Raw genomic sequence first — 16,761 nt, 5'->3', positions numbered from 1 at the left:
CCCACACGTCTCGCCACATTTAACTGCAGGTCAGTGTGATTTGTACATTTGTCTGGAGTGTTCCCCGGGCTCTCGGGTTCGAGTTTCCTCTGGACAGCTGCAAATTCATTTATGTTAATTTCGCTTGGTTGGACTTCTTGGCCGCAAAAACCAGTGTCGAGGCCAGAGACAGAGCCAGAGACGGAGGCAGACACATTAACTATGGCCTCTGTTTGCTTGTTTTATGTGCGGCTCTGCTCTGCTCTGCTCTGCTCGGGTCGGTTGTGTTTCTGTCAACACACAACGTTGCGTATGCGTTATTTTAATGAGGTTTTCCTTGTGCCTTGAGGATTAGTTTTATGATTGGGCATATTAGTCAGGACCCTTAACGCGGCACATGGGCTGTCGACATCAAATGTTTAATTATGCGTTCAGCCTTAGAATGAAATATTCACTAGTGCCAACAGCCGAGTGGCAGTCAGCTTTAAGTCCGACAGCCTTGAAATACCTCCCCCCCCACGACTCGGACTTATACGAGCTCCCAGCAGAAATGTACTGGCGCGTCTTCTGAGCCAAATCCATTGTGATCCAGTGCACACTCCGACTGGCAGCACTCCGTTGAAATGCGCATTCATAACTCAAAATGGCAAACTAATTTACGCCAGACTTATTATCTCTCCAGTGGCAACATGCTGCCAGGTTCTAGGACACCCCAACACCCGCCCTTGTGACAGGACAGGACGGGACAGCGGGAGGCGTCGAAACAGGTCTCCCTGGCATCGGTGCAGCCACTTGGGCCCAGGCAAATACATTAACAATCGGATACACTGAGGGGCCCTGACATAATGGGGGATACGGGCAGGCAGGCAGGCTGCCAGGCAGCCAGGGGACTGCTGTCTGAGCAAGATACAGAAGTGGATGCCGGAGCACGTGAGCGCCAAATGCGTTCACCTCGCGGAGGACAGAACAGAACAGCGACACCCAGACCCAGACACAGACACAGACACCGACACCGACTCAGATACAGATAGACAGACAATGCAGTCATGCTACTGTGTCGCCTCTTCATCCTCCATGTACTCGCTCGCACATATTATATATATATCTGTGTATGTAAAGGAGGCGTGGCATGCTACAACAGCTGCCAGAAAAGCGGGAAAACTGTCGCCAGATGGAAATGAAGAGCGAATACTCTTTGTTCAGGTGAAAGTTTCCCATGAAACAGAAGTTCCCATGGAAGATTACGTCTTAAAGTTTGTTAATTTATAAAGAATAATGTCCTTAGGGTGGAGATATGTAAGTCTCTAAGCTGTCCAGTTTCTGCTGAGACTCCGTTTGCTTTTGCATCATTACAAATATAACTGCAGAATCAGACACATTCACCTTGTCTCTCCCGTTGCCATGGCGCCCCTGCCCAAACGTGTCCGTGCAGGTGTGTTTTTTTTATCATTTGAATGCCGCAGACGCCACTGGGGCGAGCAGAAAGAATAACGCCAACCTAGGCTCATCTCCAGACCGGGCTCCAGACCGGGGCTCCTGGCTTTATTTACACTTGAGCGAATTGTTGCGCATTTACGAGGCTGCGAGGCTGCGATGCTGCCATGCGATGGAAATAAAGATGAAACCCCCTTCGTCAGCTTGGTGCCGCACAAATGAGCGTTTTGGGGCTGGAACTGGGCGACGTTGCCAGGCAACAATGATGTACGCGCCTCGGAAAAACAACAATCAAATGGAGAACAACAGCGACAACGACAGAGATAGAGACAGATGCAGAGACAGCGACAACGACAACGCCCTGTTGTCTTGCTGGAAGGTAAGACCATCTGAGGCTGCAGCAAATGAGTTGCCGTTTGATTTTCAATGGCATATGGCATATGTCATGTGTCCACCAGACCCACCAGACCCCCCTCCCCCCACAGACACCCGTGCAGAATGTGTGATGTGTGTCGCGTGATTTGAATTGAAGATGTTATCGCAAATGTGCATTAATTTGTCTCGGGTCTCGGCAAATGTGCATGCTAAACCCCGAAATTTGTCTGCGACAGCAGCCAAACGCGTGAATAATGAGTGACTGAGTAGAATACCATGTCCCTACACTGATTGCGAATTGTATCTGGCTCTGTGTCGGCGATAAGTGAGATGGATGCAGGATGACATATATGATTCTTGCCACATTCGCTGGGGGGGCGGCAGGGGTGGCCTATCAAAACGTAAGGATGAATATTTCATGGGAAAATAAAGATTGATCTGGTTAGGACTTCTTGGGTATTGGTAAGATGGATAAAAGATACATTTAAAATCCCTTTAAGGTGCCCCAAGACCTGCCCTGATGATGAATCTCCAGGTAAATAGCCCCTAGGATCCCTTACATTATGGAGCCCTGTTATCCCTGCTTTTGAAGCATTATTCCCCCGCTCCACTCTCCCCTCATTATTATCAGCGGCTTGCTAAAAATCCGAGTTTATGACCTGTAAAAGTTCTACGAGTTTTGTTTCCCTTTTCACCCATTACCTAATTTTTATTTTCAATTTTTTGCTGCTGCTCTTCAATTCGAAAGAATATTTCTTCCCTTTTGTGCTTGGCAGGCAATAAAAATATTTGAATACAACATTTTTTCCGTTTCTCTCATTTCACGGCAACAGCCGCCGCATGGCCCCATGGCCAGCCCATTAAAGGACTGGAGAGCAGGTGAAAAAAAAGCAGCCAACACAATATATCAAGAGGTGGAAATGCGGGCGGGAGAGGGATCTAATTTTTGGGATATTTTCTGGTGCTGAAGTTTTTGGAGTTGTGTCGAAACCGGCAGCCCCTTGTCCGGTAAATGCAAATGGCGAACGTGGCCGTAAACTAATTGAATATTTTAGGGCATTATCTATGCCATTTATTGTTTGAGTTTCGCCTGGCTGGGTTTCATTTTCGGAACCGACCAGGAAGAGGGATCCAGGGATCCAGGGATCCAGCGATGTGGATGGGCGGTGACCAGACGGCCCTACGGAGAGACAAAGGACGTGGGGGGGGAGGAGAAACCTCTAACGAAATCAGTGCTGGCTCCTGATTTTATTTATTTATTTATTTATTCCCATCCTCCCTCCTTCGCTTTCCGCCTCCTCGCACGTTTTTTACTACTTCTGGCTCCTGCCTCAGTTCCGTTCCATTCCGTTTCATGTTTGCTGGTAATCTGTTTGTGTTTTCTTATTTTTTCGTGTATAATTTTTTCCGGGACCCACTTGCACCGCCCTCAAGTCCCGCCCTCTTTTCTCCCCCCCATCTATAATGCTGTCATCATCTGGTAAAAAGATTTTATTCACCTCCTTTCGATGTTTGGTTTTCTCTATTTGTTGGTGTTTCTCTGATATTATTGGCTGGATTTTATTTGTAGTTTGTGCGATTTATTACCTCGAGCCGAAAAGACAAAACTCCTCGAGATAACAACCGACGAGTGCATGGTCTCTGCTGCTCTGAAATGGAGAAATCCCATCCATGAATCACATCCCAAATGCCGTCCAAATCTTTAAAAATGCCTTTTAAATCACCAAAACCGAAAGCCAAAACACACAAACAAGAAATCATTTAAAGCAAGTGCCATTTACGTCTTGCTGGGAGGCCAGCCGAAAAAAAGGACTACCCAGATGACACTGCAAACGGCGCAAAGCACTCGGAACCAGGGCCGGACGAGGGCCCGGGGCCGGCCAAAGGACAAATGTTGCTGCAACTTTGCGTGGAATGATAAAAATGGCAGAGACCCGAACGGGAGTAGCAACAGAAGCAGCAGCAGCAGCAACAAAAAATTGGCCAGAAAAAGGCACAAAAATCAGTGGGCAGGGGGCAGCCCTGGAGGGGAACCAGGGCAGGAGCCAGCGCCAAAAATTGTGCTACAAAAATTGCATTTAAGGTATGCAATAAAATGCCATGCATACATTTTGTTCTTGTTGCACGTTTTTTTTTCTGGGCTGCCAACAAAGGCTACTCCTAGCCAAAGGAAAAACAGGAACTGGATGGCACTGGGACGGGGGCAGGGGGCAGGGGGCACTGGGCACTGGGGCTCCCAGCTCCATTGAGGCACAAAATAAGATTATTAACATTGTTAAAGCGAACGAGAGCAGGAAGCTGGCGGATAACAGGGCCTGCAGCTCTGGAAGAAGCCTCCGCCGATGATTGGCTTTGGCCAGGACAACAAGCGGATGTTTCTTCACTCCCCGGCTGAGGCTCGTCTTCTACACCGAAATGCGGAAACTGTAAACTGCAAAAAATTTATTTAAGGAAGCTTTCAACAGCCACTAGCAACAACAACAACAACAACAGCCACTAGTGCACTGGAATAAACTAAAAATAGAAAAATAAAAGCGGGCAAACAATTTAAGAAAACCATTTGTTGGCTGAGCCCTGCAGCTAGGCTAAGAAAAAATATATATGGGGAATTTATTTGGAAGGATGGCGAAGTGTGGAATACCCTTTAATGGAAGCTGAAACCTGAAGCACTGAAGACACGAAAGAACGCCCTTCTCTCCACAGTTTTTTGGCCCCTACAAAACCTATTCAAAAACCATACTACCCCCAATTGGTGAGAGCATATGTTGAACCAACATCGAGCAAAAAGTAAGGCAACAAAATGCCAAACTAACAAAATTTTAGGGAAACACCAAGAGTTGACTTTTGGTCTAGGTCTTGGTCTTGGTCTTGGCCTGGGTCTTGGCCTGGGTCTTGGGCTTGGGCTGGGTCTTGGCCTTCCTCCTGGTCTTGCTTTCAGTCTGGTTTTGGTGGTGGTCTTGAGCTGATAACTTCCGCCCAGCAACAACATCATAAACAGCCACTTGGCAGAATGAAATAGCTCTCTCTTCCGCACCGTTTTTTGTCTATGGCTAGGGCCGGGCATCGACTTGACTTGGTCTATGCAAAAGCAGGAGCTGCCAAGATGATGGATGGAAGACCAAAGGCTTGCACTGACCAGGCCCTAGGTCCGAGCCCTGCTCCTCTTTGCGCCACCATAAATTGTAAGGGGAGCCGAGAGACATATGTCTAAGTAGCATCATCTCTTTGTTCATGTACCTTTAAATCTTTGGGTTTTACGCTCAATATGCTGGAGCTCAGCCCTGGCGTCTACACCAGCTCCCGCTCGTGTCCTCTGCATTGTCATGGCCCCTGACAGGGTTCATTTGTTATTGTCACCGCTGCACTTGGCTGCGGCCTGGCTGTACATATATCCTCATATATCCGGGCCCAGAGCCACATCATCTGTTTGCCTAAGCCCACAAGTACTCAGTGATTTTAGCCAGAATCCAGGGGCTGACTAATTATTTTAGTCCATTAATTCTAATCTCAGAGTGGAGTGGAGTGGATTCGAGTGGAGTGGATTGGATTGGATTGGTAACATGATATTGATTTTAAAACTACTTTAAGCACTGGCCGGGATTATAATATGGAATGGCCCTGCCCTGTGGCACTTTTTGCGGTCTCAAAGGTATCCCCCCTTTAAAGCTCCCCCAGTTTTTGGCCCCTCCTTGTGGATGGAGGATTGGTTGGCCTCTCGTTAATGTTGGTTTAAAGTTCCTTCAGCTCTGGTCGCTTCCCTTTGAGCCTTTTGCCGGATGCCATGTATCCAATTTATATTGAATGTATCCGATGGTTACACATTGAAATCCAATTAATGCAAATAAATACAAAAAACAACCCGCCGGAAGGAGCAAAAATAAAGGAAAGCAAACACGCGAGTGCGTGGTTTCTTTTATTTAAAAATTTGTTTGGGGTTGTCAAAGGGAGGCGATGTGTACAGGGCGTAAGCGAGTGTGTGTGTTTGAGTGTGTGTGTGTGTGTGTGTACCCCCAATGCAATTAACGTTGCTTTTGTGCGGCGTCCACTTTGGCCCCCGCCTTCGCCGTATCTCTGTAACTCTCTCTCTCTCTCTCTCTGTATCTTGCCCTTTCTGGTTTGCTAATGCTTAAGCCAGGGCAAGCACGTTAATCTGTTGCAATGTGGCCGGTCCCACACGGACACAGATACACAGATACACGCACACTCGTGCAATTTCCTTGGCCATTTCATTCTTCTTTTTTTTTCGCTCTGTTTGGCTGTTGCTCTGTTTTTGCGTGCTCCGCTTTTCCTTAGCACATTTGACAGGACAAATGGCAGCAGAAAACGGCAACCGTTAAGCAGTTTCGCCTCGTTTTTCATTGCAGCATCCCCCCCCCCTCTCCCACCCTCCATGGACGTACTTTTACTCCCATATCCCAGGCACTGTTGTTGCCATGGCACTGTTCCGGCGAGCGTAATACATTCAGCGTCAAGTTTGTTATTAAAAACTGTCGACCTATATACCTATTCGCGAATAAGTGGGGTTTCCTCTTGTACCAAGATTGAATTTGATCACCTCAAGTGCCCCAAACGGTGGCAGCTTGAACGTATGGAACTATGAGACGGAAAGGTTGATGGGTCCGAGGAAACTACGGATGGCTTAGGCTATTAAAACCTGTTTACGAAATGGAAACGAATCAAAGACCCAATACACCTTCATATTGAATCGCATTCATGAGTATCGCTTCGTAAGAGTATCCCCAGACCTCGGGGTAGTGCGCCATAATTTTGCGCGCTTTCCTTGACTTTTGTTGCCTTATTTTTCCGGCCGGCAAGTGAAATTGCTAACGGAATTAGCACACCAAGAGCCGTGCAATGTTGGCTCTGGTTCCTGTCTCTGTGCCCCGCTCCCCGCTCTCTGCTCTGTTTTCTCTGAATCTGCCGCTGCCGTGCCGCTGCTGTTGCTATTGCAGATGTGATTCTGATTCCGATTCGGATTCAGATTCTACGCCAGCCAGGGTCTCCGCTGTCTCTGCTCTGTTTTGGGCTTCTGTCCCTCTATTTTCCTGCTCTTTTTCATTGTTTATTTGTTTGTTCCACGTTGGTCGCTGCTGCTGCTATCCTTTCGAATTTCTTTTCGCTGCCCGCTATCCGCCGGATCCTTGGCGGGGCTTTAAAGAATTCATGCATATTTAAATGTTATGTGGCCATTGGCCAATGTGTTCCGCTAAGAGCTCCAGCGATATGTGCAGATGGCATAATTGATTAGATGTGAAGTACTTATAAGCAATGCGGTTGCTGGGCTGTGCCCCGGGGCGTGGGGGCAGCAATTGTTCGGGATTCCTTTGGATTAAAACTGAGCCTGTAGCTGCTGGCTGTAGTCCTGGCAGCTGTGTTTAAGGATTTCTCTCTGTCTGTCATTCGGAGTGGTCTTTGCCAGAGACTTTCCCACAAATGGTGTGTATGTTACGCTCCCCCCCACGAAGGGTCTATACGGTTTCTGGTTACTCTCGGCTCGAACTGGGGAAAAATGGGGGTCCTATTGAGCCGCAAGCTTGTTTGAGGTATCTCCTGGGTCGAACCCCATACATGTGCTTGAATTTCCCTTATTTTTCCTCGTTTGCTTTGAGCTTGTATCACATTCCGCGAACTGTTTGTCATTTCGCAGTGGCATGACACAGGGACAGCAGTGACACCAAGGACATTCGAAATGGTTTTCCAAGTAGAGGCTGGGCTGCTGTGGCTCATGTGAGCCAAGTTTGAGCGACATTCAAGTCCGACCCGGGACAGCACAGTCCCGCAGTCCAACAATCCTGCCAGTCCTGGCCATTGCAGGCCTCTCGCCAGCTTTAGTTTGAGCCGAGCCGAGCTGCTTGTTATGCACGCGCTGATGAAAGACGAGCTCCAGTTCGTTTTTTCTGCTCTGCTGTTTGTGCCGCTTTGTTTCTGGCTTACAACAATGCTGGCCTGTTACTGTTGCTGCTGTTGTTGGCAATCAAAAGCATGTTTGGCCAACAGCTGGCATGCGCCATTCATTCATTGTACGCCGGACAGGCGATGGGCAACCGAGTGCAATCATTTTTATTAATTTTACCCAAAAGGGAATTTATGTTACTCCCTCTCCCTTCCAGACGCCGAGGCTGACGCTGAGGCTGAGGCTGCCGCTGCTGATGTCCTGTTGGCCCATTAGTTATGTGGAGGAGAAGCAGCTCATAAAAGGACTAGGACGAGGGCAGGCCCAGGACCACGGCAGGGCAGGGCGTATGCAGATCGCTCTTCACTCTAATTGGATATTTTAATTACATTGGGCAATAAACAGAGCACACAAATTGCCAAATAATAACTCTGCAAATACCCGTACGTCCACGCTTAGAAAAATAACCCAAAAGCTGGACGGGATAGATGCCATTGCCACGAGATGGGCGGGGGGGGAGGGCAAGGCATCCCCCCTTCCTGTCCGCCATGTAATTTGTTTGCATAATAACAGTTTGCCATCGTTTGTTCCTATTGTGGTTCTCCTTCGGTTGTCTGCGTATTTCGGGAGTCGGGGAGCGGCTGCTCAGCTGCTCGAATTCTCAGAGACCATATAGGGAAAAGGGAAAAGCCCCACCGAAAGCGAGCGCAAGCCGAAGATGGATTGCCTTATGAATGTGAATGGATAGGGTATGCATATCTGATGAGATTTAAAAATATTCCCGAGGAATCATACTTGATGTGATTCGGCGATGATGCCTTTGGCAGAGTTCCAGCAGCAACCGTATAGCCCCCAAAGCGCTGCCAACTTATTCAAAATGTCACCATACGAAACGGAACTGTGGGAAAGCCGAAGATTGATTGCCTTATGAATGCGCGATGGATATTTGGATATTTACTCCTGGCATTCGTTCATGAGCCGCAGAATGAGTGGGAAATCTGTTTATTCCTGGAAATTCTATTCTGGGGAAACCCCACAGCGCTGCCAACTTAACAGAAGGAAAACCCCAGATGGCTGGGGGGGCGTGCATACCTTTTTGATGATATTACACAAAATATATGTACATATAAATGGAAACCATTTTTCAACGATCATTAGCTGGAAGAAGGAACTGCCAAAGCGCTGCCAAAATATCAGTATACCCATAACAGTTCCATACGCGAAATGAACAAAAGGAAAACCCACCAAATGTTCGCGTCTCGTCGGGTGACGTTTGAAATGCCGAAATGTTCAAATGGCGACGACGTTTCCACCACTAGCGCCAGTGCCAGTGCACATTAAAAAGCAACAATAACGGAGGAAAAAAGAAGGAAAAGAGCGAGAGAGAGAGAGAGCCCAGAGAAGATATCCCAGCACTGTAGCATATTCTTTGTTGCCGCTGGAAGAGCCAGAAAAAATGCCGGGAAACATAGTCGTTAAAACCAAATGTGCTGATTTCCTTAGTGCTCCTCTGGTCTGGTCTGGTCTGGTCTGGTCTGGTCCTGCCACTTCTCTTCCATATCTGGTGGTTTCTCCCGACAGACAGTCGGAAGCGATAAACTTTTTGTATGAGAATTAATTTGCGCTTTTGGCTGTTGTATTTTGTTATGCTTTTAGTCGTAATGGCTGTAAGTGGGCATATTTTGTATATGAAGTGCAGCAGGTACTTCTGCCCCAAGAGGGCGCACCAGAATGTGGCTTCAAATCTTTAATCTCAAGAAAAAATACGAGTAATGATGATGAGACTTCGTCTTGGCTGAGGGTAACTTGAGTTTTTTATTAAGGAATCTTCAGGAGTGACAGGAATGCCAGGGGCTACTTACATATATTCCTGGATTAGATTTGTGGATGTGTGCAACATACGGAAGGAAGCGTTTTCGACCCAATAAAGTGTGTATCTTCAGGATCAGCATCAAAGGCCAAGTCGATGAGGCTTCATGAGTGCCTAGATTTCAGAGACTTTGAGAAGTAGAGCAACCAATTTTTGGGTCCAGACTCCTGTGATATCACACTGTGAAAAGTGAATGAAGATATGAAATTGTAGGGGCTACGCAACCGCTTTCACGAGCCTACACATTCTCTACCGAACTCTTCCTCGTCCAGTGTGCACCCCCTAGGGGTACAGGATTCATAAGTCATAAGATTACATACTCTATATACGAACTCGAACGACCTGATTAGTGGGTATCAGAGTAGAGTCGCTGCCCTTGCCGCGGCTCACAAGGCACCCGCTTGTTATACTCTATTTCTTATGATTAGAGAGGGTTCTTAGGTACATATTAGGAAACTATCTCGGCTTCTTTCACAGAACTTAACTAATGAGCACCCCTACAAGGGTTAAAGGTCCAACAAATAGTTGGCCATGCGGAAAAACGTTAGTGAAACATTTGTGAATCTACCTCCGAAATGTTTTTCTTTCTCAGGAACTCTTTCTGAGGTCCTTTATACCGAATCTCTGTGGATTGGTTCTACACTCGACCTCGTATGCCTCAAAATTCCTTAAACATCGATACACAAAAAGCAATTACAATCCAATACACATAAATCGCGATAAAATACGTTCGCACTAAACTAAGTGAAAGTCTGAGAAGATATTTACGATTGTGGAACTTGCTGACTCCCGTTTCTGTTGGCTATTTTCTGTGTAATTGGCCATAACTTAATGCATAGACTGGTCTGGCACCGAGGGCATTACGCTTATCGCCGAATCGCCCCCGACCGAGGAAAACACACCCCGACAACAAGCCAAACAAAGAGGAGATCGCGGCTCCAGAAAAATGTCATTTGAGTGCCATAAAAGTAAAGTAAATAAGTAAATCAAGAGGAGCAACCGAAAATTATCTGCAGCTTAAATAAATTTGGCAGAAAATCGAGCGCACAAAAAACAGGAAGCGAAGATTGTTGGGCCAAATCTCGCATAAACGAACACACCTGAGGACGAAATGGCCCAAGTTCCTTGGCAGCCCATCTTTCAAATTTAATGTCTAATTTAAATGTTGTAAATACCAACGGTGTGTGTGTGTGGAGGGAGAGAGAGGGAGACAGTGGGTGGGTGTTGGACTTTGTTATGCAAATGAGTAGAGCTGGCCAACACCGGGAAATTCACACAGTCAACACCCAGGGCCAGGGGCAGAGGCGGAGGCAGAGGCAGGGCGGGTGCCAGGGCCAAAACGGAAGCGTCTCGGCCAGGGCGAGGCGTTGGTCAAAGGCCGAGAGTGGGTCTGGCGCTCCAGTTACGAATTTTCAGCTCAGTTCTCACGACCGCCGCTGTAAATATCATTAACGTGATTTTAAAGCCGGCTCGTAAAACTGCCAGAACAGGACGGGGCGACAGAGAGTGAAAGGGAAGCTAGATAGGGAAAGAAAGAGAGAACAAAATGCAAAAGAGGAGGCCAGCCTCTCGAGTGTCGGAAATTTGCTTTTAATTTTTGCAGCCCAAAGCAGCCCCAACCACAGCCCCTGCCCCTGCCCAGAGTGGGCGTGTCTAAATGCCTTTTCGGTTAATGCAGATTTTCTTGTTTTTTCTTTTTTATTTCCTTTTTTATGTAACGCCACGCACCTGCCATTTATTTCCGGCCAGGCCTTAAATTATTTCCAGGACAAAGGATGGTCTTTACCTCTTTGTAATGCAACCAAAAACCACAAGCCGGAGAAGAAATGGAGACGCACTTGGAGCTGCTTTTAAGAGTCTGCCGTTCTACAAAGACGATGAACAGAAGGGGGGGAGTAATGTAGCTCAAAGGGAAATTCATAAATTGCTTTCTGCCACAGCATCATATATATATGCATGTCTGTAGCCCTCTTTTCATCATCTATTGATTTTGGCAGCAAAGAAAAAAAAATCCCTAAAAATAGATAAAGCTCCACTTAAGACAGACATGAGAGGGGCTGAGAGGCGGCCCAGCAAACTCAAATTATGCCTTGAGATCAAATGCGAAACCAGAATCAAAGCGGTCTAAAATTTGGTCGTGACATTTCCCTAATGGCCGGATGGCAGGGCAAGGCACGAAAATTAGGCTAATTTTTAATGCGGAATTTCGCAATGTGTTCGAAATTGAATGGATAAAGTGACAAAAGAAAAATCACCGAGAAGAAGATGGAATTAAGTGCTCACTTACAGCCGCCTCCTGCCTCCCCGCCAGCCGCCGATGGCCTGATAAATTCTTGGAGGAAACATACTTGAGAAATTCCACTAATTGAATTGCGTTTTCCCTAATTTGCACCCAAAAACCAGCAACCAAGAGGCACGGCATAGGGGGATCTTCGCTCAAATTAGTTGAACAAGTTCTGTACAAAATGCTTTGAAAATCTGTTTCGGCAGTGCGACATCAAAGTGTTCGGTAAACTGATATTAACCATTCGGGGAAAGGGCGCTGCAAATTTGCTGAATAATTAACCGAGAGCATAAAATTACATTACATTAAGTGCTGCCTGCCGGTAAATGTGTTGGCCAATCTTTCACCAACTCCGCTGCCGGCGCTCGGTCAGGGCCAGGGCAGGCCAATCCAACCAAGCAACCGTCGTGGCCACGTGACTCTCCGCTCTATGCTTGTCTCAAATGCGGGCACGAATGAATATTCTCATTAAAATTACGCGCAGCTGTTCACGGCGTTGCCCGTTGTTGTGGGTGCCACGAGGAGGCCAGGAACGGGAACAGGAACAGACTGGCAGACAAATCCGACTGGGAGCAGGAGCCAGAAGCCGCAGAAAGAGCCCGGACGAGGCCAGTAGCCAGGAGCCACAGACAGACGGCGACCAGGAGCCACAGACCTGACCGGGGGCCCCGGTGGTGGCCTTTAATTTAAACAACAACAAAATCATTTTACGCAATTGTAATGGCCAGAGAATTTAACAAGCGGAAATGTTGTTGAAGTGTAAAACGTGCCCGGTGCCGACACCCCTCTAAAACCCGTAATTCCCCGAAAACATAATACGCCCAACAAACGCCAAAAGGACAGGGATACGGCACGGGGCCCGGACTTGTCTTTGGCCGCATTTGAATGGCAACTTTTCTCATATTTCATTTGGTTCTAATTAACTTAATTTACTTGCTGGCCAGCCAGGCCAATTTCCTGTTTCCATTTCATACTCGTTCTCGCATGTGAGCAAAGAGACAAGAAACGAAGCTTAAGTGGGAAGTTTTGTCGTTTCAATTAGGGAAAGAGAAAGCGAAAGAGCAGGGGGAGGGGAGAGCCAACTTGTTGGAAAGCTAATTATATTAATACTCGCATACAAAAAGGTGAGTTATGGAATATTTTATTGCTGGCAACAGACGACGAAGGACAGACATTTGCTGAAGTAATCCTGGATGGGAAAACCCAAGTTTTTCCATTGGAATTTAAGAAACAAAAGTCAATAAATTAACCATATTTAATGCACCCATTTATAGGAATTATAATTATGTTGTTTATGGCGATTCTTCCTCTTAAGAGCTCCACCCTTGCCCCACCACGAATCAAAGCGACTGTTCATTTTGTTGCGATTTTTGCATCGCATATGCCGTTTTAAATTAATTTTGATAGCCCGGCGATACGATACGTTGATATCCAATTTGGTTAATGCGCTTTTCAGCTTAAGCGCAATTGTATTCAATTTGTCAGAAATATTACGTGCAATCCGATAAAGCCAATGCAAAGTGACAAAAGCGCTCCCGCCCAATCAGCTGCCACAAAAGGTGGGAAGGGGGACAGGCCTGACCTACATGAGGCCAACTTGTCAGGCATCTCCTCTGCCGGCTCTGCCGACCAGTCTCATCCCGATCCAATGGCCATTGTCATGCCCCTTACCCCTTCCCTGTCGCCGAGTGCCACAATAAATAAACGATGGGAACAAAAGAAATCCAATAACAAATTTTTAAACAAGTGTTAACGCTACCTGAGCCCCCGTCATCGTCACGATGGCATGGAAATGGGAAAAATGGAAAACCAACATAAACAAAAAACAGAAACCAAAGAGGAAAATGCCGCGTTTTAAATGTGGAAATGGGAAAATGGGAAAATGCAAGTACATAAAGTGCCAACCGTACCGACCATAGGCCGGGGATAAGCCTTCCTTTCCGAACCGAGATCCGATGTGGAGTCGTGGTGTGCTCTGGTGAGGGGCGGTGAGGGGTGGTGTGGTGTGGCACGGCGCGGCATGGGGCTACCACGTTGAACCTGGGCATTGTGGTCAGCTCAACGATTCGGCGACGGGCGTTAAGTGCTATGCCAAAAAATATGCAAACAAAAGTCTCACTTGCCACTCGCCATCGCCATCGCCACGGGCGCTGGCTCTGTCCCTGCCTCTGGCTGTGGCTGGGCGGCACTTGAGTGCGTGGACAAAATATTTGACTACAGCATCGGGTCATAAATTTCGCTCTACGGAAGTGCTCACCCAAAAAGGTATTCCGCTGGAGTCCTCACACAATTCTGATAAGTATATTTTCTTTTATATTTAAAGATGTTAATAGATCAATCAATCGCCTTAAGGTCTCTTCCATTTCTGCCAATTCCCATGCAGAAATTCAATCGAAATTTTCTTTGAGAACACGGAAATTCCCACTGAAGGAAAGGGCAACCACTTTCGGGCCATGCAGTTCACAGCTCAACAGCTTTTTGTGCCTGCATTAATGATACAAATTTATGACTTTTTCGCCCTTTCCTCCAGAGCTCCCGGCCGAAGGAAGTCCCGGAGGTGGTCTTCCAGCCTCCGGCATTCGGCATTCCAATTTCTGCCCCCCTCGAACCCATTCGGAATTTACTCAGTGCACCGTGGCAGTTCCTTTCAGCTAATTAGTTGGGCTGGGGATCAGCTGAAGAAGAGACTGGTAAGTTTTTTGCCCTTTTCCCATCCATGGGAGAGAAACTGTCGGCCCCACAGACCAAACACTTGCCATCCCAGACACCATAAAATTAATTTAAGTGACAAAAAGCAAGAGAGCGGGCAATAACAATTTGATTTACTGGCAAAGAGCTGCCAAAGTCATTAAATTTAGAAAAAGATTGCCACACATAGTGCAAAAAAAAAAAAAAAAACTAGAAGCAACAAAAATAATTGTGCCATTCTCGTAAAAAAATACGAAACAAAAAACGACAAGAGGAGACTTGTTCAAGGGATACGAATATGTGGATACCCTTGAAGATAAATATATGGATTATAGGGGGGTCTTTGATGGTGGTATCGGACTTTGTAGGGTGTCGAATATCCCTAGAACTGATCGGGTGGGTTCAGAAGATTATTTTATAGAGTAAAAATCATGGGGTAAGAGTATATAGTATATCCTTTCCAGGAGTTTGAACAAAATGAAAAGTCAAACGAAAAAAATTGAAGGCGAAAACGAGCGAAATTTATGGCGCATCTTTGCGCAGTAACACGCACGCATATAACGGGCTATAACTAGTACACACACACACACACTGACACTGCGAGACAGGGAGAGAAAGTGCTTCTAACAGTACTTTGTTTTAGTTTAGGGCACAATGGCCGCCATCGCCATCGCCATAGCGGGCCACACTTCAGTCAATAAAACGCAGGCAACAACATAAAATGTATGGAACAATGGCGCCAGCAGCGGGATCCAGGACCCGGAGAGAAGGATTCCCCATAGTTAAGCCTAGGCTGGAACGTATAGACCGAGTCCTGGACATGTCCCCCCCTTAAAGTTTGACCAAGAAACTTTTGTTCAGCTTCTATCTGTATCTGCACTTAGTTGCAGCTAATGGGGGAGCCCTGCCCTCCCCCCTGCCCACCCCCTGCCACGAAAAGAGGCGGTTGATATGGGGGCTCGGTGGCTGGGTGTCTCGGTGTCTCGGTGGCTCGGTGGCGGGGGGGTGTTGGCCCAGAATCAATCATCAAGTTTAAACGCATTACACAGAGCGTTAAACGATAAGCAGCTTTGTTGCATTTGCTGACCTGCTCCATCCTGTTGCAGAACAGAAGATACATATATACGAGCAGATACGAGTATCTTCCTAAACCAGAAACTGTTTTGCTCCTCATCATCAACTCGAGAAAGTTTATTGTGCTGCAACCACAAGCAGGAAAAAAGAATAAAAAATAGAAAAGAAAGCAATAATACGCTTGCCTTGGCTCGTCTTGGCCAGAGTCCCTTATATTGTATAGCTGGTGATATATATACCATTCCTCTGGCAGGATTTACGAGCATCAGCAGCAGGAGCAGCGCAAGGACCTGCAGGAAATAAGCAGAAAAGCAGAGTTGTCTCTATTTTCAAGTGGAATCGCCACCCAAGGGAGCCCCAAGTGCTCGATTGGAACAATTGATTGGGGGAGTAGTCGAGCTAAGTGCGGAGCAGGGACACTCGAGAAGGTGCAATTTGTCCAGGTGCAATGTAATTATTGATCAAAGGGATTCTAATTCGTCGGATAGACAATCGTTGCAGATAATTTGCACGCACTCTAGGGTTCATTTCGGTCCTAAAATGTATCCGAAATTTCATTAAAAGTCTCTTCATGTCTTGAAAGCTTCTAAGCAGAAATCGGTGCAGTTGGGTTGCAATTATTGGTCGAAGGAGGAAGAGAGATACTTAACACTTACTTCGCTGCATCTTGGACCTATCAAGATGAACTTTTTACCCAATTCGTGGACAAATCTATAGTTTATTTCCCCCAGTAAGTACCTCTTATAATTACGCAAACTATTGCCTTTAATTTACTGCAAATACTCGTATTATCCGCTCACAATCTAATTGGGCATTGGGTGGCCAAACGAACCCCAGCCAACCGAAGGTCCAGGGAGGATGGGGCCATGTTTGGGTCTCCTCGTAGTGCTGTTTGCCTGTTCCGCCTGTCTCTGTGTCTCTGTGTGGTTACAAAACTATTTATTTAGTTGGTCATTTTGCTGTTATTTGTATTTGTAATAGAGACACACACACACACACAGAGAGACATAAATGCCTGCACATAAACTGTAATATATACAGTGCGCACCAGCTATGAGGCTTGCTCTCCAACTATTCCATATCGTCTGGCAAACACTGGCATTTCTGGTATCGTATCTCGTTCCGTGTGTCACCAGAGAGACGCACATCCGGTCAGCTCTATAA

Source organism: Drosophila miranda, chromosome 4 (assembly GCF_003369915.1).
Source record: "Drosophila miranda strain MSH22 chromosome 4, D.miranda_PacBio2.1, whole genome shotgun sequence".
NCBI classification, from domain to species: Eukaryota; Metazoa; Arthropoda; class Insecta; order Diptera; family Drosophilidae; genus Drosophila; species Drosophila miranda.
The sequence above is the reverse complement of the archived record's forward strand: the minus strand, read 5'-3'. Positions refer to the sequence as shown.